The 24,972-nt window shown below is 34.5% G+C and overlaps 1 long non-coding RNA gene across 1 annotated transcript; it reads right to left on the reverse strand.

The window, feature by feature from the left end:
• Positions 1 to 5,808: 5,808 nt before the first annotated feature.
• LOC143223340 (uncharacterized) lies at positions 5,809 to 23,273 on the reverse strand. Its single transcript, XR_013012851.1, has 3 exons — positions 22,672 to 23,273; positions 9,999 to 10,151; positions 5,809 to 5,903 (listed from the first exon to the last, which is right to left on the reverse strand). It is a non-coding gene; the product is annotated as an uncharacterized LOC143223340 (long non-coding RNA).
• Positions 23,274 to 24,972: the final 1,699 nt, after the last annotated feature.

Here is a 24,972-nt window from a genome sequence, read left to right on the forward strand (position 1 = left end):
CCAAGGTGAGTGGAATGGTAAAATGTGCAGTGTGGCTGAGCTTTAGACTGTTCTCTTTTGACAAAATCCTTAAATGAAAAAGATAATGAAAGGTGGAATCTGCACCTACATTCTGAAGCAAATCCAAGTCCCATCCAGCTGGACATATACACTGGGAACTCCTTGGAAAATATTGTAATGGGGGTGTCTTCCATTACATTTGTAGGTAACATTCATGCTGGACCCAACTGGTCTTTAACTGGGAGGAAGGCACCACTCATAAAGGAAACTTTCCATATTGACTTCCCAGTAGTTTGGGTTAAGGGAAGTTAAATTTCTACCATTCTCCATTAGAAGAATGGGGCAGTCACCAAGGGAAAAGCATGTGGACTAATGTTTTCATGAGCAGTCATCAGGAATTAGATACCTGTTCTAACACAGTGCAACAGGTTACTACAAATAAAGATAACAGGTGCAAAGGCAGGATTATATCTGATGGTGTTGTTTTGTAAAAAGTGTAGAAACAGCCAGGGCAATTAAATAAACATACTGGTGAAGCAGTCTTTAGAAAATCCCATCTTAACAGCAAGTAATCTTTAGATAACCCCATCTTAACAGTGAGTAATCTTTAGATAACCCCATCTTAACAGTGAGTAATCTTTAGAAAACCCCATCTTAACAGTGAGTAATCTTTAGAAAACCCCATCTTAACAGTGAGTAATTTTTATAAAACCCCATCTTAACAGTGAGTATTGAGCAGGGGAAGATAAGTTTAACACTTTTGGTACTCCTCCATTCAATGTGGATTTTAGGTATTCTCTCTCTAAGACAAAACCAACCATTTGGCAGTTTCCAACAACTCCAACCATAATTAGAGTTTAATTTCACATTATGGGTGCATGTTGTTTTTTTTTGTTTTTCATGTGCTTATTCTAATTACTTCCTCCTGTTTTGCCTCCTAGTTTTTATTCATATATCTATTAAAAAAAATCAGTGCAAGTAAGTTGGTGTCATGAAATGTGTCAGGGTAATGGAGAACTTATGGTCATTGATACAGCTGGAAATTAAAAAGCAACAAACAAAATTCACCACACTAGAGACTCTGAAGAATGCTGATCAGAGGGAAGCAAAAATGAGAGGTACTTAAAACTGCAAAGTGATACAAGTAATGTAAATTTAGTGTAGTCAACGTACAAGCCTAGGAGACCTCTACCAATGGATGATGTTAAAAAGAGGCAAAAGAGATAGATATGCCTAATCTAATGGGACATAACATTAAAAATTGTATAGACAGATTCAATAAAAGCATAATTTAACAGACAGAAAAGTCAATAAACCCAACCAGATAAAGTGGGAGGGAAAAAATCCCAAGAGGGGAAAAACTGCCATAGTAAAAGCAGGCAGAGATGGTGAGTCCAATCAAGATAGCAACAGATAGCCTTAACTTGACATAAAAGACTATCAGGAATGGAACAATCACATAAAAAGGAAACAAACAAGAGAGCTGGGATAAAAACAACCAATCACCCTCTTGGGCAATCCAAGTCTTCAGAAGAATGGATCAGTCATGGAAAATTCAACTAATACATATGGTATAGAAAACAGAAGGTGTGAATGTCTGAACAATCAAGATACGAATAAGTACTATGAGAAAACAAGTGAAAGAAAGGGAATAGTGCTGGCAAGAGGCAAAAGGTTTGGTTAACACCATTCAGTAACTGTGAAATGTCAAAATAGTTGGGCTTTTCTCATAAAAACTAGACAAAGCAAAATGGGTGCTTCCCTAGCAGTTGATGTAAGATGACCATAGAAGTATCAGGATGGATCATCAAGAGATGATCCAATAACTGTGACCAAAGATTATGAAAGCCTGAAAAGCTACAGATATTTTTTGAATTTTGAGAAGTAGAGATCATTCGTCTGAAGATCAAAGAGAATGGAAAGGAAAGCAACAGCATAAAAATGCAATTCAAATGGAGTGGAATATCTCAGGTTGTGATAGGGAAATAAAACCAACATAGCAAAATGGGAAAGAATAATGAACAGAAAGGCACAAGGGCAAATAATGGATAGTCAAACATGTGCCACAGATCCCCCAAAGCCCAATGAAAGAGATGCAAATGAAGAAAAAGGCCAAAGTCCCAAAAAGCAAGAGAATCGTTTGTGTTGGAAGAAAAGTGAGGAGCTTTTGGCACCAAGAATTTTATGCATGTAAAAAGCAAGGGGTATGGTTAAGTTTGCTTAATATGAAAATTATGTAAATGCTCAGGGAGATAATACAGATGCAAAGGATTGGAGGGAAAAGGGCAGGTGAGAAGATGAGGAGTATCAATAATAGGGGCAAATCTTAGGCCATAGAAAATGAATCATAAGAGTACAGAGGACAAGGAAGACAATGATAAATCATGGGAAGGTGAGAGTGGATAAGGCCTATTAAGTAAAGCAACCCATGAATCATTATGATATACAAGCAGGATATAAGGTTGCATACCTGAGTTATCAATGTAGCAAATGGAAAAGAAGATACTTTTTTTTTTTAATTAGGGAGAGAAAAGCCAGAAGAAAAGACTGGAGGTGAAAACATTGTCAAGATGTGTGGACGTCTCCACTGAGGGAAATGAAACAAAATAAGGGACATGAATTGGAAGAAAAGTAGGTGGAAGAGAACCAACCACCTGATGTATGATAATAGTAACATCATGTCTGAAAAAACATCAGCAGCAAACATGTTATCACATCATAGTTCTTCACAACTCTATAAGATCATGGTAACTAAATACATTCATGATATTTACAATACCTTGCCACAGAATGAAATTTGAAATATTTCATACACCAGGCTTTAACTATACTAAATGAATTAAAAGTATAGCTATTGGATATCAGTTCCATAAACAGATGAGATGCCTCCAGTTTATACTGTTTACACAGTTGGAGGAAATGTATGGACTTTGAAATATTTTTTTATTGTAGTAGCACAAAGAAGAAATGTAGTGGCCAGAGAAAAGAAGGTTCTAATCAGGTGGATGAAATAAAAGTGCAAGGAGAACAAAATTAATGTTGTACTACATAAAGAAAGACAGTCATTTAAAGCAACTAGAAATTCATAGAGCACATTAAAAACATGTCTAAACAAAGGCAGTTCAAATGTGAGAATGAGATTATGATCGTGTGCTACTTCTTACAAAAATTCCTGCACATAGAAATTATGTCACCCTCCGATTGATGGAGGGCTACACCATTATGATGATTACATGAGCTGACACTATATATAGACATGCAAAGGAATGGGAGTTTGTTCAGGGCTTGTGGCATGAACAGGAAGTCCATGGGAGTTGCTCAGGAATTAATAATTCTTAATGGTATAAGAAACATAAATAATGTTTCTGAAAAGAAGTTGTAGGTAGTCACACAGTGGAAACATCATATTAGTGTACCCCAAAAAATGTTACAATAAATATATTAGAAAAGTTTTAGTACCTGCCTTGATTAAAAATATATATATATTTAATACAGAAACAAAATACATATATAGTGTCAAAATTACAACATTTTTATATATAGCATTAAATAATTAACAGAATATGACTGCACTGATTTATTTGTTTTAAATTTTGTCAGTTGTTCAATAATATATTCATGTATTAAAAAGTTGTTAGTTTAAAGACTTAAATCGGTCAATACTACTAAAATATACATATCTTTCATACTAAAGTGCAATAACTGTTTTTAATGCTTTGATATAAATGGTTAAAATATAAGTTCATGAAAAATAACAGTAAAATAGTAATGGATATAAAGATCAATCAAGATGATAAAGAACTGAAAGAGCTATGTTGTAAGGTTATTTTAACTGCACAGCAGTCAATATCTAAATCAGTTCACATAAAAAGCAATATTTGACCTTTTTGTGTTTCACTTTAAAAAAGTGAAAATTATGTTATTAAAAAATATGAAATTTTATAACAAATTTCTACTTCCTTGTAATGTTTGGAACTACAACCTCTTACTGCAACATCTTAATCAATGCTATATACAACTATGAAAACTGCCCTATAATGTCATTCAATATACTGAAAAATATAGTTAAATACAAGTTTTCCTAACTATCTTTATGACCGACTCTTCAAAAGCTAACACAGCAAAAAATAATTCAAGCAATAAAATTATTTCTATAAACTGAAGTATTTTCGGTTATTTGAGTCCTTACAGAACAAATCAATGCTGTAACTATTTATTACCTTCACAAATAACTAGTTACCAAAAAAGATAGTAGTTCTATTCTTCAGTCAATTGATAATCCATACACATTTTATAAACATGTAGATCAGTTGTAAACAATGGTCAAAATTATTTTAAAGATGGCTGCAAACAAACATTTATAGGAGAAACAATGCTACAATATAAGAACTTAAGTCTACACAACATGTACATCTATTTATTAAATTTCATAACAGGCAGTTTGAAATAATAAAATAATTACTGTTTCTTTTTTTAAGTAGCCTATATATTTCATATGCAACCAGAACTCATTCCAACCATCACAGAGTGAATGAAATGCAAGTATGCTATTATATATATTTTACTGTAAAAGCTTCTTCAAAATTTGTATATAAATGAATATGTGAAAAACATTTTGATGAATGAATCTAATAGTTTAGTTCAAGTAATATACAAACAACAATAACAAATACATTGCACTTACATGATACTTGAGTTAAAAATATTTATCATGGACGTCTTTTCATTTAATTGTTAATAAATAATAAATCTCAAGAGATTTTAAACTACAAGCATGGAAAGAAGATAGTTGTTTCAGAATTAATAATCCCACCCAATAAATTGCCACAAGCAACAAAGAAAGAGATGACAACAGAAATAAACAAAATCCTGGAAGCTGAATGTACTAGTTAGGGACTTCAACAAAACAGCTCATTTGAAAAGAGTATAAATTTCAAAAGTTATATCTATACTGTACAAAAACAGTTGTGTATATCTTATCTAACCCTAAGTTACTACTGCATAAGAAAATCATTAACACTTATTTTTAAGACACAAATTGCAACAGAGAGATAAAAAATGTCACAGAATAGTCACCACATTAAGGTATAATTAACTGTAGATAAGTTTGATAAAAATTAATATAATGAAGCTGAATTATGCAAATTAGTTTAGACCATCTATGTTTTAACCCTAATTTCCCATGATACAAAGGACAGAAAATGTTTTTCACACTCCATCTGAATGTGATTCTACTTTAGTGCCAACTGACTCACAGCTATTTCTTGGTATTTTTAAGCTGAAGCAAAGTTTGGGAAAGTCCTTATTCATAGACACAGAAATTAGGCACAAACATGCTTAAAACCAACAAATTTTCAACAAAGTCCAAAGCAGTAACCAACAAACTATACTATTCTCAATTTATATAATAATCAATGTCAAAAGAAATTAATCAAAAATTATCTTAACATTAAATGTGCATCTCCAAAACAGACAATTTGTGTATGAATTACCATAGCTGTAAAATAAAAATCTATTCACCCAAAATATGCTTAATTCATAGTTTTACAGATTTACCAGTTGTACAAACGAAGAATATTTTATAACTAGCTCCTAAAAAATGTATAATAAACAAATGTATCATGGTTTCAATAAACAAACAAAAAGTTAATTCATGTATTTTCAAAAAAAAATATTTCATACTATTATAATTATATGTTTAAGGAATCAATACATGTACTTTTGTTTTGCACTGGATCTTATATTAATTTATTAATTCTAACTTTTCAGCTTTTAATCTTCAAGCACTAAAAGATTCATCAAAAATTACCTCAATAGGACGGATGACCTTCTGTCACTTATTTTTCCATACATTTGTAAGTTTTTTTTCCTAACTCCATCTCATTTAGCAGCTAGCAAGAATTCTAAACATACAAAATACACATTTTACCTGTATATGTAAAACATGACAGTGATAGTTGTGATTTTCCCTTAACATACACATACTAACAGACTAAGTGTGCTAAAAAATACATACATGTGTGATTTATGGTTACAATACTACCATCCTCAAAACAACCTGAGAAAATAAAATTTACATCTCATATTCTTTTATGATTATGGTTGCATAACATGGAAAACCTTAAACAAAATGAACCAGCAAAATTATACAAAAAAGTGTACACTCATTTATATAATATAAAATAAGCAACATTTATAAAATTTAACATAAGCAAAATAAACATATGCACATTGTATAATGTGCATGTGTGTATACATATAATCTAAAACCATGAAGAAAGTGTTAATGCTTTGTTCCTGTCTTTTTATAGAGTTTGAAATCTGATCTGGTCAGAACTCTTCTTCTTCATTCATGATTGTACCAATATTTACAGGCAACATATAGGAGTATTCCGATACAAGCAATACAAGCAAATACGATCAAAACAACCTGCCATGGTTTCATCTTACCTAGATATTGAGAGAAATCATGAAATAATAAATTCAAACTATAATATGCACTTCATACAAAAAGGTAATTTGAAAAATATTAATCTAGACAATATATATATATATATATACACACACACACACACACACTTAAATAAATTTGCAAATTTTAGTTTTCTAAATACACATCACTCTGTGATATCATAGTGAGATATTAATATCTAGTTTTTCACTAAATTATAATCTGATTATCTGACAATTGTATATGAGACAAAAAAACTGAATGTTAACATTTATATCCTTTCATATCCTTATATAGTTTTCAATAGTTAAAGGTTTTTAAAAAATTAAAAAGTGGTGCTAAAATAAAAGGGCTTGTTACTCCTGATATGCTAGCTGATACTTTTTGTTATCTAAGGCTGGTACATTTGTTAAATAAAATTTATATTATTTAAGAAGTAAATATTTAATAATTAAACAACTGTAAGAGCACAAAGAAAGGTGGTTAATGATTAAACACATATATTTTAATATACTTCACAATATTTCAGGTAAATGTTTAAAGGTGTGAAAGTTTTACAATAGTAGTTTCCAAACTTTTCAGCTCGTGCCCTTCTTCCCTTTTGATACCTGATGCCTGATACTCGTTTATCAACCTACATGGAGTGGTAGCAAAAACTCCAATATGCAACTATCACTATATATTAAAAACTTTAGTATACTACATACTCAGAGAGTCATGCAAGTACATATAAAGAAGTGTTAATTTTATATGAGATACTATGTGACCATTAGTAAACATGTGTGCACTTTTTGATATTTGTTCATGAAACTTCTCACCCTTTATCAAGTAAAATAAAACAGGAATATTATTTTACTTAACTTTAATCTCATTTCCTTTCTGTTATTTTATTTAATAATTGTGTCAGTTCTTTAATAATAATAATGTTGGCTTAAAAATATCTAAACACAAACAATAACAAAATGTTACAATAAAGTATAAATAATGTCAAATTCATTGGTTCTAGTAAAAGTATTTATTTATACACTAATGAAAGTATCTGGCTTTGTTTGGGTTATTAGGTTGATTTATTCTGGGTTACTATGGCATTGTGTGTATTCTGAACCCAATTTAGTATAAACAAATATATACTTTTGTTGCTCCTTTACAGAATGTGGCCCATTCATAAATGTAACCTTCCTTCTTACTTGTCCTCCAGTTTTAAACTCAAATAAAAAACAAAACTCTTTAATTAACAGAGCTCCTAATTTTCAATTTTCCAGTTTATAAATTTCATTTTATACTTTCAGCACATAGCCTCTTAACAATAATATCAGATTATATTTTCACTGTTAGGCAAAATAATATAAAAGCCATTCTTGGAAAACATTGTTACCAAAATGCACTGGATTTTCTATATATTAGAAGTTGTTATATAAGGTTTGATTTGTCTTGAATTTCAAGCAAAGCTAAACAAAGGCTGTTTGCACTAGCCGTCCCTAATTTAGCAGTGAAAGACCAAAGGAAAAACAGCTCGCCATCACCACTCACATTTCCAACTCTTTGGCTGACCTTTTACTAACAGATAGTGGGATTGACTATCACATTATAACACCACCACAACTAAAAAGGTGAGCATATTTGGTTGGGCAGAGATCCAAACCCACAAAACTCATATTGCAAGTCAAACACCCTAACCACCTTGCCATGCCAGGCAATTTTATACAAAGAACTACTTCATATCAATGTAGTTTTCACTAGCTTGCTTTATAAAAAGAGATGTGCACTCATATAGATATGTAATACCCAAGTACACACCTTCAGGGTCCACTTAGAATTAGTGCAGAATTTCAGGTTTCTATGTTCTTTCCTTTTTCAGTTATGGTTTTCTGTAGGGTTTATTGCTAGCTTGCCTCATAAAAATATGTGCATGTATGTGAATAAGTAATAATATCCAGGTGTACATCCTTAGAATCCACTTAGTATGGATGCACAATGTCAGGTTCCTAGGCTATTTCCCCTTGGAGATATGGTGGCCATATACTATTTTCTCTGTGTTTTTAAATACCTTGCCTCATAAAAAGATGTGCACATGTGCAGATACATAATAATAATAATACTCTTTGTAAAATTTTGAATGTTATATACAGATATTATGTATTATGAATTTTAGATCAATCACACACATCTAAAGAAGAGCACTTACTCAAAACAGTATGAAGTTTAATAAAAACAAAAAGGAATTCTCAATAGCCATGGCACTGGAATTTCTTTTAGGCAGTATTACAGTATATTAATCTATGAGATCTTTTCTATCTTTTTGTTACCTATATTTTAGTGTGCCAGCAATATCAAGGGTGTGGTGCCCACATACCCAATTCAAGTTTATTACTCATAAGGATCTCTACCAGCCTACCCTCAAATTGAAATTCCTTCATGCAGGATTGGAATAAATTAATTTATGATACCTAGGACATGGTCAAATACATTAATTGAAATGGTTTGACCAGCTGATTCCAAAACTATAATTAGATCTCAAATCAGTCAAGAAATGATGGAGTTATTACCTAAAAGTTTGTACCTGATAAACTCAGAGCTTTTCTATGAGCTGCTATGCTGTGATTAAAAAGTTTTAAAGTATAGTCATATAGCATTTAATCTTACTGTTACTTACATTTCTGTTTATGTTCAAATTAAATATTCAGTCTCAAAATCTGCACATATTTTATTAAATTTTTAATTTTTTGCTCATTAAGTTTTTTTTTTTAACCATCATATTGTAATTGTACATCATACATTAAACTATGATGTACTGAATGGACTTTTGGATGATTTTAGTACACTAATATAGTATTCAGATGTGTACAAGATATAAAAGTCTACTTTTCCAAGAGTTCAAGTCCTTTACAGTAGTATTTATGCTACATATTATTTACAACTCATATAAATATAGGTTCACAGTAAAAACCCCAAAACATCAAACATACAATATAAATTCCAACACTGTAAAAAAACCTAGTTCTGTTTTTCTTTTTTCAGTTTACTCTTGTTCAAGGTTATTCATGAGGGATAAAATTCCATTACAGTTCATTATAACTCACTGAGAAACTTGAATTAAATGACAAAGTGGTCTTCATGTTAATTATTTTCACAATATTAGGAAATCACTTAGGATCAAACAATCAGTTTACAACGAAAATATAAAACCCTATAAACCAAGTATTTTCAAAAAATAGATGTTTCTTCATCATTTATAAACTGACCCTGATGAAGAAAAGTCCATTTTTAAAAAGATATTTACTTCTAGTATCTTTAACACTTTGCTGTTGAATGATTTAGAAAAATAAATTAGTAGCATCTGTGTTACATATTCTTTGAATCCTTTGGACATTTGGTGAGGAGAAAAACAACCCAAAACACAAAGTGACCAAAACCCTGTCCTGGTTTCAGAAAGCCTAGGAATAGTTTAAATATCCACTGAAAACCACAAATATCAGTAAACATAGCCTACAAACATCCAAGATAGTAAAAAATAAATATTTTGTATTAGAAATATCTGCTAAGTTACCCCCATTGTATCCACTACCATAGTAGCCATGGCTGTTATAATAGACCACAGGTCCTCGAGCTCTAAATTTTCCACGACCAATTTTTCCTTTTCCACTACCTCCTTTGCCTCCTTTGCAGACTGCACTCTTCACCAAGAGGCAGAAAATAAAAACTATAAAAAAATAAATAAAAAGGATTATCTTTTATGTCAAAATGAAAAATATCTTTGTCAAAAATTACCTAAAAAACAAATATCAGCAAAGGCAAAGCAAGAATATTCATGGTAATCACAATAACTGAATTACATTTCACACAAAAGTTAACATTTTCCCTAACTGAAAATGAGATATCGAAACAGAACAGTAAGCTAACACCTTAGCAATACTGCCAAAAAAAAAAGATTTTTACATAGACCAAACTAACATAAAAACTCTCAATTTTGCAAATAATAACATGTACTACATCAGTATAGGAAGTAGCCAAACATGACTGTCCTTTCAGCTGTGAGGGCATTATAATGTGATAGCTAATCCCACTATTCATTGATAAAAGAGTGGCCCAAGAGTTGGCAATGGATGGTGACAACTAGCTGCCTTCCACCTAGTCTTACACTGCTAAATTAGGGATGGCTAGCACAGATAGCCCTTGTGTAGCTTTGTGCAAAATTCTAAAACAAACAATATAATACAGCCAGCATTAGACTTTAGCCATCCACCAGTAGAAGGGTGACATAACCTCCTTGTGCAGTACTGTCTCTTGAGCTTTGAGTAAGCTGAAAGTTAATTTTTTATAAGGAAAATAGATACACTGGAATTGGGGATTGAGGAAGGGCGAACAGTTCTGTAGAGAGCCATGTACCTATTTGAAATACATTTTCCAGTAGAGAATGTGTTAAATTCAGACCATGCTGCTCACCTCTCCATAGAACAGTTGGCTACAATCCCATATAGTTGTAAAAACGTAAATTTGAAAAATGAGTTCCTTTCTAAGAATAAGGTGACAAAAAGGGAAAAACTTATGTAGTGTGTGTACCTCACTAGGGAAAGGAACATAGTGCATCACTTGTTGGAAACCACATCCATCTTAAGTAAAGAACACTCATGACACAATATAACTTTAGAAAGATTCTGTTAAAATAACTTTATGTTTTTTGCTAAATTTTCACAAACATAGGTTGAATATGAAAGCCCTAAATATCTGAGGGTGTAGTTAAACCAGTATTCCAAACTACAGTATGCAAAAATATGTGACATACTTAAAAAAAAAAAAAACAGTGATAAACCATCCCATATCTGTACCCAATGGAAAAATAAAACCTATCCAGCAGGTCAAAACTGCAAGGAATACTGCAGCCCTTTATGCTCTGAGAGTAACCTGTACTACCTTTCAAAGATGACACTCTTTCTCTACATTTAATAGAGGGAGGGGGTGCATCCACTTTGTCTCATATCAGTAGATTACATGGAGCTATAGGGGAAAACTCCATGATGATGACACACCTCCCAGCAAGTTAGTAATGGGAAGACATGGGTTCATCTTCTCTTCTAGATAACAATGGAGGGGTGTTAATGTAGGGAAGAAGAAGAACACTAGAGTTGCATGGAACAAACAGGAATCATCTCAACTTCATAAGTTCCTTCACTGACAGATTGTGTTATGGTTACAGTAAGTAGTGATAGTAGGATTTGTTTGGTGAAATGGTTATTTAGCCACATTACTTCAGGGGAGGGTACAACTTCAAAGGTAAGTGAAAAAAATATTTATACTGCAAAAGCTGTCTTGCAGAAATACATCAGCACTAAGTGCTTAATACTTTCTATTATCCTTTACTTTATGTGGATTTTTGGATAATACAGTATTCCCTGTAAGGCTACACTAGCCACTCAGCAAGTTCTTGTTTTCCTCTGATGAACAACTTTTCTCTTAAAAACTTCTCAGAAAACAGAAGAATGCTGAAACTACAAAATGATTTGAGCTGATAAATTAAGTTAATTAGTTAATTACCTGTGAGTATTGATTACATCAGCTAATGCCATGAAAATAACCAACTAACTGAAAGTTAGTATTTCTGATTCTTATTGTTGTTGTGTATTCCAATAATCCTATTAATCAAAATACTCTCATTATGATTTCTCATAATAATGTAAGGTTGTTCAGCTTTATCAGTGTAATGACTCACAAAAATTTATGTTTCTGATTATTATTATTTTCTACTATCCAAAAACTCTCCAAGTCTCATGTGAGAATAACTGATTAGTTGAAGGTAACTGGCTAATGAGCCCAATGATTAGTAAATTATCAAAGTCATGTAAGTAATGCAACTCACGGTAGTGAGTTGTCCACATCCCTGACTGCAGGATTTTACCAAAGGATTTCAATAAACCATCTACTTGCTCTGATATGCCTCAAGAATGAATGGCTTACAAGAGTGAACAACAAATTGGGTTACCCTATAAGAAAATCCTGCCTGTCTTGAAGGCATCAGACAAAAGCCATGTGTGAAAGTTAACATTTTCATTACCCAAAAATGTATTACCAGTAAATACTCATATTTTCACACAGAATGGATTGATCTTTTGTGCATCTACCTGTGAGATATGCATGCCACTAGCCTTGAGCTACCTCTTACCTATAAAACATATTTAATGTGAACTGTGCTTCTGCTGGATGTCATTGTTATGCGATGACAGCCTTCCATAAACAGGAGAGCAAAATAACCTACAACCACAGTAGTTCACCCAAAAAACTTAAATTCAAATTAACTTCACTCCACGATGAAGGAAGGAAAAAAGTGTACAAAAATTGGGAAGGACGGGCAAAAAACTGCGAGTATGGGAGTTTCTCTTGGAAGTACATTTCCAGGTCTTCCATCAGAAGAAAGAGGTCAAATTCATTGTGGAAACCTATAAAAGTGTCTGAGTCCTCACTGGATGTCTGCTGAAAAGGTCCTTTACTGGAAACAATGCTATGGATGATCATGAGATCCTGTCTTTAAAAGCTGGTAAGCACTAGCCAAAGCAGTGGATAGGCACTTCCCTTGTGTCAGCTTTTTTTCACAATAGTCCATGGAAAGTAGGGTCCAAATCAGGCAATTGAGTATACCACAAGGATACTTCTAGTGGTCTTGCAGAATATCCAGTTTGACAGTGGGCTCTGGTAGAGCCAGGGAAGATGGGTTGAATGATTTCTGTTACCCTCAGCCGGATGCAGATTTTGGGAAGTAAGAATACCTTAGGAGGCAATACAGTTACTTCCAAAAGGGAAAAATATGTTTACCCTTCTCAAAGACAGTGTGTAGATTAAAATTGAATAAAGGGAGTCCAAATTGTGTTTGAGATGATGAAGATAAAGGACAACAAACATGCAAAATTGTCCACATGTCTGTCTCAGGATTTCCTCCCAATGGTCTGCAAAAGTGAAACTGATGATAAAACTGATGGGATGGCATGTGAAAAAGCCTGTAAGCATCGATATGTAGGGAAAAACACAGTGGCTGTCGGAGTTGCCAGACCCATCCTGTAAGTGTACAAGGTGAGAGATCCTTGAATGAAGAGTAACAAACTGTTATACAAGCTGTAAAAAGAAAATGTATGTACCAAGTAACACTGAAAAACCCAAACCAAACAAAAAATACAATCCAGGTCCAAACAAGCTTAGAGGTGAGAAAGTTACTGAAGTGAGTTAGTAGAGAATGAACAATCACCTTCTCAAGCCAAAGTTTTAGAGAGAAAGGCCCATAGCAGATAAAGACTAAATTATAATGAAAGAGAGTGAGGAATATACTGGTGACAAATATAGGGTATCCAAAAAACATGTATACACACATTGAATTATTATAGCTCACACAAACTTTCTTTTTTTACAGGTGCAACTAATTTGAAGTAATGGCAGAAGCAAGACTAAGCTTTGAGAAAAAGAAATTTATCTTAAAGTGCTATTGGAAGTGCAAGAACGTAGCTGAAGTGCAAAGACAGTTTAGAAAGGAGTTTCAAACAAATCCACCAATGTGACTCACCATTACTTGCATCAGAAATAAGTTTAAAACAAATGGAACTGTTCAAGATGTCCATAAAGGGCATTCTGGGAGACCTCAGTCATCCACTAGTCCCATATGAGAAGCAGAGCTTTTGAAAAATCTCCACCAATCTCCAAGAAAATCTGTTCTACAAATAGCCCATAAGACAGGAATCCCAAAATTGAGTGTCCATTGCACATTGAAGCACGTTCATTTGAAAAGTTTTATTCCGGCATTAGTCCACGCCCTCTATGAAGATAATCCTGACTGGAGAGCTGAATTTTGTGAGTGGTACCTGGCAAAATCTGCAGAGGATGCACAGTTTCTAAACAAGATCGTCTGGAGCAATGAGGCCATATTTAAGTTAAATGGCTCAGTTAATCGCCACAATTGCACCTACTGAGCACCTCAGAACCCACATGTTACAGTTGAACACCATGTAAACTTACCAGGGGTTACAGTGTCGTGTGGATTATCAGCATTGGGCATAATTGGACCATTCTTTTTTGAAAACACACTCACTAGTCTCATTTATCTAAACTCACTGCAAGAATCTGTCATGCCATGCAATCAAGAGCAATTTGGAAATGAGGAGTTTTATTTCCAGCAAGATGTAGCATCTCCCCACTACCATCATAATGTTAGGGCCTATCTTGATGAAAATTTGCCGAACAGATAGATTGGGCGAAGAGGTAGCACTGAATTTCCCCCACGTTCACCAGACCTCACACCTCTGTACATACAAAGATAAGATTTATAGCACAAAACCTGCAACAATCAATGAGATGAGAGCAGCAACTGAAAGAGAATGCACCCAAATACCAAATGAAATGATTTATGAAGTTTGCAATTCCATCTGTCCACGCTATCAACAGTGTCTGAATCAGAACAGTCATCAGTTCGAACACCTGCAATAACTCAAAAGATTCTACACTTATCTTCTTAAACTTGGATTATAAAACCTAGATACACCTTAATAAACATTGTATTTATAATCATTCAAAGTGTGTATACATTTTCTGGAACACCCTGTACATTCAAAAGATAACAATCATGAGCAAGAAAGAGAAAGAAATATGCTTTCATAGAAAGATGGTATAAGGAATGTAAAGCCAATTGTTCAAACAGAGTATGTGTAATCATGTGTAAAACTACATTCAGGTCTCAGTTAGGTATGGAAGTAAGACAAGAAAGAAGTAAGGGTGTGAACAAATTGGAGAAGGCAAGGGGAGAGAAACTTGGCAATAATTTGAAAAAAAAAATGTCGTTGATAAAGCCATTCAATAACCAGTAATGGTAAAAAGCAATAACCTATGGTTAAAGAACCATATGGAAAAGGCTTAAAGGTGGTTGACAGCAGAAGGTCCCAGAGGAAAGAAGTGGTAAATGAATTAATATTGAAAACCTACCACTTCCATTGACAAATGGGTAGAGTTGAAAGATGACAAAAATGGGATAAGAGAAAAAGCTACACAGTTAGAGAAGCCAGACTTATGGGCAAAGTACTGAACAAATCCTACATATGTAGATGAAAATACAACATCCATGAAACACACACACAAAAAAAAGTGTGCTTTGAGCAATAGAAAGAGCAGAATAGGGCACAGGAAGAGAGGATCTGAAAGCTAATTGATGAAGAAAACAAAACCAGAGATGTGCTGCCAAAAATATGCCACCAACAGGACCAAAAAATAATGTTTTGTATATAAGCAAGGACACAAAAGAGAAGAAGAGGAGAAGTGTAGTCATGTAAAAAAAGGTGAGACCAGTCCAGGCTCAAAGACATCACTTGCTAGGACTAAAGGAAGAGAAACTCTCAGATAATGAGACGTTTAGTGTTGTCATCCTATAAATGACAAGCAATAAAACAAACCTGAGAGGAAAAAGCTTAAACCGAATGTCTAAGGTATGGAAACACAGTTCTGGAATGGGTACATATTCTGACAGTTGATAAACAACTGCAAAATTGCCAGAATGGAACAGGAATATCTGATTCATGAGAAGAGGAAGGAAATGCTGCCCATATGCTCAGAGTCATATCATTATTCACAGACATATACCAGCCCAACAGAGAAACATCACTGAAAAGATGTACAATAGGTCAGAGGGGTGGCAAGGTTGGTTGGGTGGTTGATTTAGTGTTTTATGGCACAAAGTACCTAGGCTATCTATGCCAAACATCTGGTAAAAAGGTAAACATTAAAGTAAATGTAGTAAAATTTATAAAAGGAAATTAAGATAAAACAAAACAGGGTTAAAAAAATAATTAGCATAAAACCAATGTTTACATCTAGTCTACAACTTCTCTTACTGTAGTTTTTCTCTTAATGTTGTAGACTAGATGTAAACATTGGTTTTATGCTAATTATTTTTTTTTATAATTATAAAACAAAACAGGGTTAAAAAAATAATTAGCATAAAACCAATGTTTACATCTAGTCTACAACATTAAGAGAAAAACTACAGTAAGAGAAGTTGTAAAGGACTTTCTATAGCATAATGGTAATTATCATAACCTGCCAGGAAGACTAACAGGTAAGTACAAGAACCACTGTCAGTAACCTGAAGTTGGCCTTTCTAGTCTTGGTTCCATGTTATGTGACATTATAGCTATTTTAAAAAAGTAAAGTAGTAAAAGTTTTAAAAGACTTGTAGCAAAATTTTAATAATAACTCGCCAGGATGACTAACGGATAGTTCATACAGTAGCATCAGTCACCTGAAGTTAGCCTTTCCAGTCCTGGTGTTGAATTATTTAATGTTACAGCTATTTTCTAATTACAAATCAAACTAGAGAGACTGTGATTCTTAAAAGGGAACCACATTAAAAAAGATTTAATGTATAAATTAAAAAACTTAAATGGTATTAAAAAGATTAACAGCTTTTAAAGAACTAAAATCTTTATCAAAGTGGACAGTGTCACCATCACCAATAACACTGTCTAATATTATGGACAAACCTTGGGACAGAACATGTTTAAAATGGTCCCGTCGTTGAGAGTCATAATGACAGCAAGAAAGTAAAACGTGGCTTATTGTGATCTGAGTGTTACACAGACTACACTCTGGTGCATCAGTTCCAGATAAAGGAAAATGATGAGTTAAAAAACTGTGACCAGTGCGTAGTGTAGTTAAAACAACTTCCTCCTTTCGATCCTCACGGAAGCAAGACAGCCAAAGTCCAATAGAGGGTTTTATTTGGAAAATCTTGTTTTCGCTTTGCTCACTCCAAGTCAACTGCCAGCTGGCACGGAGCCGAGCCTTGAATACAGAACCATAGTCCATGTATGGAATAGGCAGAGTGGTGATAGTGCTGGAGCAGATATTTTAGCCACCATGTCTGCGAGCTTGTTCCCACGAATTCCAACGTGGCCCAGTATCCAGAAAAACTGAATAGAAGTAGATGTTAAAGAGATATGGGCCAGTCAGTTTTGAATGTTGGCAAGAACAGGGTGTGAACCAACATGAAGCAATTCCAAGGCCAGTAGAGAACTAAGCAAGTCAGTATAAATAGTGCAGTTTGAGTACTGCTTAGCTTCTATGTGATCCAGAACAAGAGAAATGGCGTACAGTTCAGCAGTGAACACAGAAGCTGTAGAGGGGATTCTATGCACAACCACAGAACTGCAACAAACCATAGCAGAGCCCACAGAGTTGCCTGATTTTGAACCATCCGCATGAGTAGGAATGGAAAAAAAGATTGTTCAAAAGATGTTCAGTAAATAAAAGATGGTACTTCCAATTGGGAGTATCTGCTTTTCTCAGATGACTTAAAGAAAGGTCACACTTGGGGACTGTAATAAGCCATGGTGGGATAGGCTGACCAGTGGATACTGCAATGTTATCCAAGGACAGACCCAATTCGTCCAACTGTACCTGGATACAAAAGCCAAAAGGAGCAAAGGCAGATTGTCTGTTCTGAAAACGTATGGCCCACTGAGGAAGGAAAACACAACCCCAAGTGGAATGCTTTGATAAGAAACAAAGTTTCGAAGCATATAGTAAAGACAGTTGCAAATGGCAGAGGTGCAAAGAAGGTTCATGAGATTATGTATAAGTTCTGAACTGGAGAGGTGCAGAAAGCCCCAGTGCAGAGCCAAAGTCCTTGATGATGAATGGGGTCCAGCATCTTTATAGCCAAGGGTCTGGCAGAGTGATTGACCAGTGATCCATAGTCGAGTTTCGATTGAATAAGAGCACAATATATCTTTAGCACACAACATCAATCTGCTCCCCAAGTGGTGGTAGAGAGGACACGGAGGATGTTCAATGCTCTTGTACATTTCACCTGTCATTGCTGTGGTATAAAGGTCAGCTTACGGTCAAAGATAAGCCCCAAGAACTCGATCTCAGGGACCACAGGCAGCACAACTTTACCATTATGGAGTTCAGGATCAGGATGAATACGTGCAGCAGCATACGTCCGATATGAATTGTTTTCAAATGCTACACCTCTTTTTCTTCCAATTATTTAGGGCAAGAAGGAAAGTAGGATGAGTGAAAGCCATTGCAATTAACACAATAAGGGTCTGTTTCACACTCATAGGGATCACTGCCCTTGCCACCACAACAAGCGCATCAGGGAACCACAACATGACGTCTTCGTTTGACCGAACCTCTGACACTGGAAACATCGTAGAGGATTTGGAATGGGTGGCTATACCCTGCGAATGAGATAACATGCCTTGATGGCAGCAGGTGGGTGTGGTGATGTAAATGACAGAATGAGGATATTGGTCGGCAATGTAACTCTATCTCTGTGAGTGGAGATATGCCTCACTGCAGAAACTCCTTGAGGGGAGAAACCAGCAAGAATCTCTGACTTGGAGATGCTCTTCAAATCCATCTCGACAACAATTCCTCATGATAAATTCAAAGTAGCATGAGGTGTAACCTCAACAGGTATATCCCCAATTGCCTTTAAATTCAAGAGGAGTTCACTGTGTTGAGATGTGGATGTTTCAACCAATATGTCTCCAGATCAAAGCTTCTTTACTGACTTTGGACAGCCAGCAAGTCCCTCCAGTCCCTTCTGAATAAAAAAGGGGACATTTACCCTAAAGGTTTTTCTGAAAAAGAATGTAGGATAAGAAAATGAGGTACAACAGGTAGTATATATGTTGAAGATTGCTGCTCAGAAACTTCAAGACATAGTTGTTTACCTAGGACTGTTTTTTCACTATTTTATTTAAATTTTTATTTGGAGAATCCATAAAAAAAAGGAAATTTCAGTGCCCACTGACCCACCCACCATGGAGCCCTATGAGGGGATGCACTACAATATCAAGCAAGGACATTGCAGCAATGACAGGGTTTCATAAGTACTATACCCAAACACCAGCATCAGACACAATGTCCACAACACCTGCTGAGAACTTCCAACACTGGTACTTGGTTGACCCTAGCCCAAATGGACCAGCCGATTGACCTAAGGGGGGCCACCCTAAGGCTGCCCATCTACAGGAATTCAAGGCCAAAGTGATGTGTCAGGGTTGGACCCTTCAACCACCAGGATCCTCTCCTCCCCTTCACGGGTCACCACGCATGGCAAACATGTGGGTGGATGTTTAGAACACAGAGGAGGTAAACTGAAAGAACAGAACCTTCCCTAGGAGGTCCCCTCACTACATACAGGAATCCACACCAGGGGAGTGGCAAGGGAATAACAATCATGAATGGTATTGGCACAATCATGTACACCACATACTGGATAGGTGTGAGAAAAGCCAAGAAAGGCTTGACAAGACAGTCCAGCTACTCAATCTTCTATAGACCACATAAGAATGCAAATGTGCAAGCAGGAGTCTTTTCAAGAAGGAGAGAAGTAGAATACAATTGTTTATATAATAACAGAACCTCAGTTCCAGTCTTTGACCGTGGTAGGTGTATCCTCCCATCACTTGATTGAAAACATAAGGAGCAGACTTAATGCCAAAAGGAAGTGCATGGAATGGGAAGACTTGATCCTGATGGACAGAATGAAGACAATGTATAGAACAAACTCTTCTACAAAAAACTTTCTATAGAGTGTAAAGAGCCTCAGAAATAATATGAGATGGTGAGAGATAACACAGGAGAGTGGTAAGAAAGAGACGAAGGTGTGAAAATCAGGCACTAAAAAGGAGATGAAAGTTTACGAACAAAAATGAACAATGACTGTCAACTGGAATAAAATAATCAAAATCAGGTGGATGATGGATATTGGTACAGGTGGGCAGTTGTTCCACAAACAAGTCTACATGGACCCTAATATAAAGTAAAGGAGTGAAAGACAAAGGACTCTTGAGTGTGGGTTTTATGAAGTAAATCAAGGAAAAATTTGAAAGACATCAAGAGAAGAGAAAGAAAGAACATATCTAGAAAATTATTTTAAGGAAGAGGTTAGGATGGGTGTAGTGTTTACTCCACAGATAAAGCTGTGTCTAGAGCAAAACATAGTAGGGAGACAGCTACTCAAAATCAGTCATCCTGGTCACGTTCAAACTGGGGAGAAGAAAGACTGGCCAAATGGGCAGTGAGAAAAGACCCAGCATGTATGAAGAAATCAACAACTTGTCTGTTCTAGACAATGCAAAAGAAAAGAATGAAGTTAATTTGGGCACAACTCTGTAGAGGGAGCTATACAAGGAGGTTGTTTTGCCTGTCTATTGGTGGATGGCTATTATTATGTAATGCTGACATCATGCACATATATACTTTACATTATACACTCGTTGTTTTGGTGAAAGATACCCCAAGGCTAATGACATGCAAATCTCATAGGCAGATACATAAAGGAATCATGCTATTCTATATGTAGAAGAGAGTTATTATCTGGAAAATGAAAGCATGGCACATTGGAGTCAAAAGACGGTTCTGGAAATAAGTAATTTCTATGCTCTTCAACACCCATGAAAGACCTATGAATTACACAGTATATAAGGGAAGTATTGAACAAGGAAGTTGTTTTGCTCTCCTGGCTGTGGATGAGTTATACACAGTACATGTTATTATGGCTTGGTACATGCCCAAAAGCCTTTTGCAAGTAGTACAGAAATGTTAGCTATTTCTTTCATAGAGAGGGATCTGAATATTTACACAGTCAACCATTAAATAACTTCTGTTAAAAAATTGTGATGTCTATTATCCTTCAATTCCACACAGTGTACCACAACTAGATTAATGGAATTTGCTAATAAATTAATCATAGTGCTTACTCATCAATTACTCTCACAAAATACCTAATAAATAGCAATGTATTAATTAATTGAACTAACTGAAAATCATAATAATTGTAAACCCAAATTTTGATTGGTTTATTATTTTCATAAGTTTAAACTAATTGATTAAACTGAACAGACCTGAAATATCAAAAATGATAACATCAGGCTGGCAATAGTTCTATTACTTAATATAACTGTAGAACCACTATTAAATACATTACACAATAAAGTTCTATATCATTTGATAAAAGCAGCAGAAAATCAAAGTATTTTTGCATATTTCCCTTGATGTTTAAATCTAAATACTTTGGTGAGAGCACAAGAAAGATCAAAGATGTTTTGTGTATGTTGCTTAATGTTTAAGTCAAAGTATTTTTTTATATTCTTTGCCAACATTATAGTGTTTCAAGCCATTTCACATGTTTAAAACACTAGCAAAATAATTTATTGGAAGAAAAAATATATGGATCTCACTTTACAAAACTAAAACTTCTAATGTTCAAGTTTGCAATTCCAATTATATTTTTATTCATGAACCCCCACTAAAACAAATCAATCAAAGGCAGATTATTCATGTATCCAAGAATTCCAACTCAAGAATAAAATGTAATAATGTAATAAAAATTATAAATTTTTCTCTGTTTTTGTGGGAGGATATTAAATAACAATTATGATTTCCACTTCTGAAACCTAATCAGTAACATAATTAAAAGTTTATAAAATAATAACTGCAAACACAATTACATATTTTATTATTTATTATAAACACAAATACAACCACATATTTTGTTATTTATTATGTTTCAACATAAACAGTTTCCCCCAACAACAGCCCTGTAATATTAAAATCTTCCCAATTACTTCAGTTATTATAAATAACGTTTATTTCTACAAATTATACTGTTCCAGCTATCAGAAACGTGTAAGTTTTGACTCTTTATTTACATTAATACATCATTTAGTAGAACAGTGAAAGTGAAATGATCCATGATTATGAGTGTGTTACTGTTACCATCTGCCAACCAGAATTCACTGGCTCGATTTTTAGTTTGATAACTGGAAACTCTTCGACGGTGTATATTAGTTATTTTGTTTTAGGAATCTTGCCCCAAAAGGGGAGGTAATAATGCTCATACAACAGACCAAATTCCACTTTTTATAAATTTTTTGCTTTTCCATGGGACTACTGCTGAAAAAACGCCACCACAGATTAATATTTAATATATTTTTTTTAAACGTAGCGTTTATCTCTACAGAAATATATAGAAATATAGAAAAAACTACTATCTTCCACTTTCACAAATAACAATTTTAAACTAAGCAACGGCACATAAATCGATAACAGTAAAAGCACTAGTACATAAGCTGCACAAACGCATCTATACTACAGAGTAACAATACAATTTAAAATTTTACATTTCTCATGTTATTGGTACTACTTTATAAGTCATATTATCTTATTACTAATCCACTTACTTGTAATCAAAATAATAATCAGTTGTACTTTATGAAACGTCTTCATCTTAAAATTACGTTTCAGCATAAATAGTGACAACGCCTTCAATTTTCAAGAATAATATTTGTTCAGCGTATTTGAAATGTCCTTGACGAAAAATAAAGCTTGACGGTGTACGCAGGGTTCAAATAAAGTATACGTAATATTTTGTAAAACTGTTTGATATCTAATTTCTGTGTTAAACTTTATACTCTCCAAACAGAAAAGTGCATAAATTCTACACCAACAATTTTGGCAATCGATATTTTTAACTGTTTCAGTGTGTTTGTCTCTTTTTGAATTTCGTGCAAAGCTACACAAGCGATATCTGTTTGTTTCTTAATTTTGCGCAAAGCTATAGAAGGGCTATCTGCGCTAGCCGTTCCTAAATTAGTAGTGTAAGATTAGAGGGAAGGCAGCTAGTCGTCACCACTCACCACCTACTCTTAGGCTACTCTTTTGCCAATGAATAATGGGATTGACTGTCAATTTATATCACCCCCACGAATGAAAGAGCGAGCAAGTTTGGTGTGACGGGGATTCGCACCCGCAACCCTCAGATTGCGAGTCAAGCGACCTAACCACCTAGTCGTGCTGAGCTAAACTGTTTCAGAAACCGATCACAAACGATGGAAAAGCCAGTAATGTTGATATTTTATTCCTCATGTCTGTCCACTTCTGGTGTTCGAATAGTATATCAGTTTTCATCATATTTATTTCTACCTTTTCTTAGTTAACTTTAAAATACTACTTTTGGGATTATTTTACAATAGAGTGGCATTTTACAATTCGAAATTCTAGGTCTATTTGTTTTACCAGCATGAAAGCCAGTGACGTAGCGATTTTATTCTCTATGTAAATTTGACACAGTTTACTTTAGGCCGCTATGTAATCATTAGTGAATTAAGTGATACGCTCACTTCCATCCCTATTTTGCTTAGTTCTTTTTTGTTTGTTTAGAATTAAGCATAAAGCTACACAATGGGCTACCTGTGCTATGCCCACCACGGGCATCGAAACCCGTTTTTAGCGGTGTGAGTCCGAAGACATACCATTGTGCCATTGGGGAACTTTTGTTCTTCCCGTACCTAGCCCTACATAGTTCTTTTATTTAGCGATGATTTTTATACTTCTATTTTCATTTTTTAAAATTACATGATGGCATACGTGGAATACTAGGTTATAGAATATATTCTAAAAATGTTTTACAACTTTTACATGGATGAATAATAAAGTGGCCAGGTGGGTTAAGGTGTGCGACTCGTAATCTGAAAGTCGCGGGTTTGCATCCCCGTCGCACCAAACATGCTCGCCTTTTCAGCCGTGGAGGCGTTATAAAGTACGATCAATCCCACTATTCGTTAGTAAAAGAGTGGGCGGTTGGAGGTGATGACTAGCTGCCTGCCCTCTAGTCTTACACTGCTAATTTAGCGATAGCTAGCACAGATAGCACTCGTGTCGCTTTGCGCGAAATTCAAACCAAACCAAACTACAACTTCACTTGTGAGAAACAGTGGGCCATTTTAGTTTTTTGTCATTTGGATTAAAGATGGCTTATTTAGAGCAACAAAACTATAAGGTAAAAGCACGCGCAGATACATAATTATTACTTAGTTCAAGCAAACTAGCATAGCGGTTTCTAGCTCAAATTTTCAAAATAGTCATAGGATGGACGGTTATTATTCATGGCCAACTTTTAAGCACAAGTTTTCTAAATTTTATTAAGTTCTCCTACTTAAAGAGCGTTTAGCGTCATGTGATATTAACTAAAGCAATAAGTGTATATAATGATGCATGATACGGTTGTACTGGGTTCATACACTTGATGACAAGAAATTTTAATCTAGCATACATGGCATTAAGATAAAGAAAGTTATTAACACTTTTATAGAGGAAAACTACTACCATATATTTTAAAGAAGCTGGTTGGTCCTGTAAAATATAAATCTGTTCTGAATAATACGGTTCTGATCCTAAAGCTAATGTTGGTTACTACAGTGTCACTTTTTTACATGGTGTGGTACGTCTGTGTTGAAGTATTTGTGGCATTTCTGGGCGTTTCATATGCTTCAGCTATAGACCAAATATATGCAGTAAGAAGAAGTGTGATACATGCTCACAAAGGCATAAAAATATATAACGGCGATGGACCTAAATGAGAAATATGCTGAGAAATGTGTTTGTTTATGCAATTTATAAATGACGTTACTGAGATCACGAGAAAGGTTATCAAAGCCTCATTAGACACTGGAAATTAGATCGCTATTTACGGAATGGCGCCG

This window comes from Tachypleus tridentatus, chromosome 8, assembly GCF_004210375.1.
Source record: "Tachypleus tridentatus isolate NWPU-2018 chromosome 8, ASM421037v1, whole genome shotgun sequence".
Classification (NCBI taxonomy): Eukaryota; Metazoa; Arthropoda; class Merostomata; order Xiphosura; family Limulidae; genus Tachypleus; species Tachypleus tridentatus.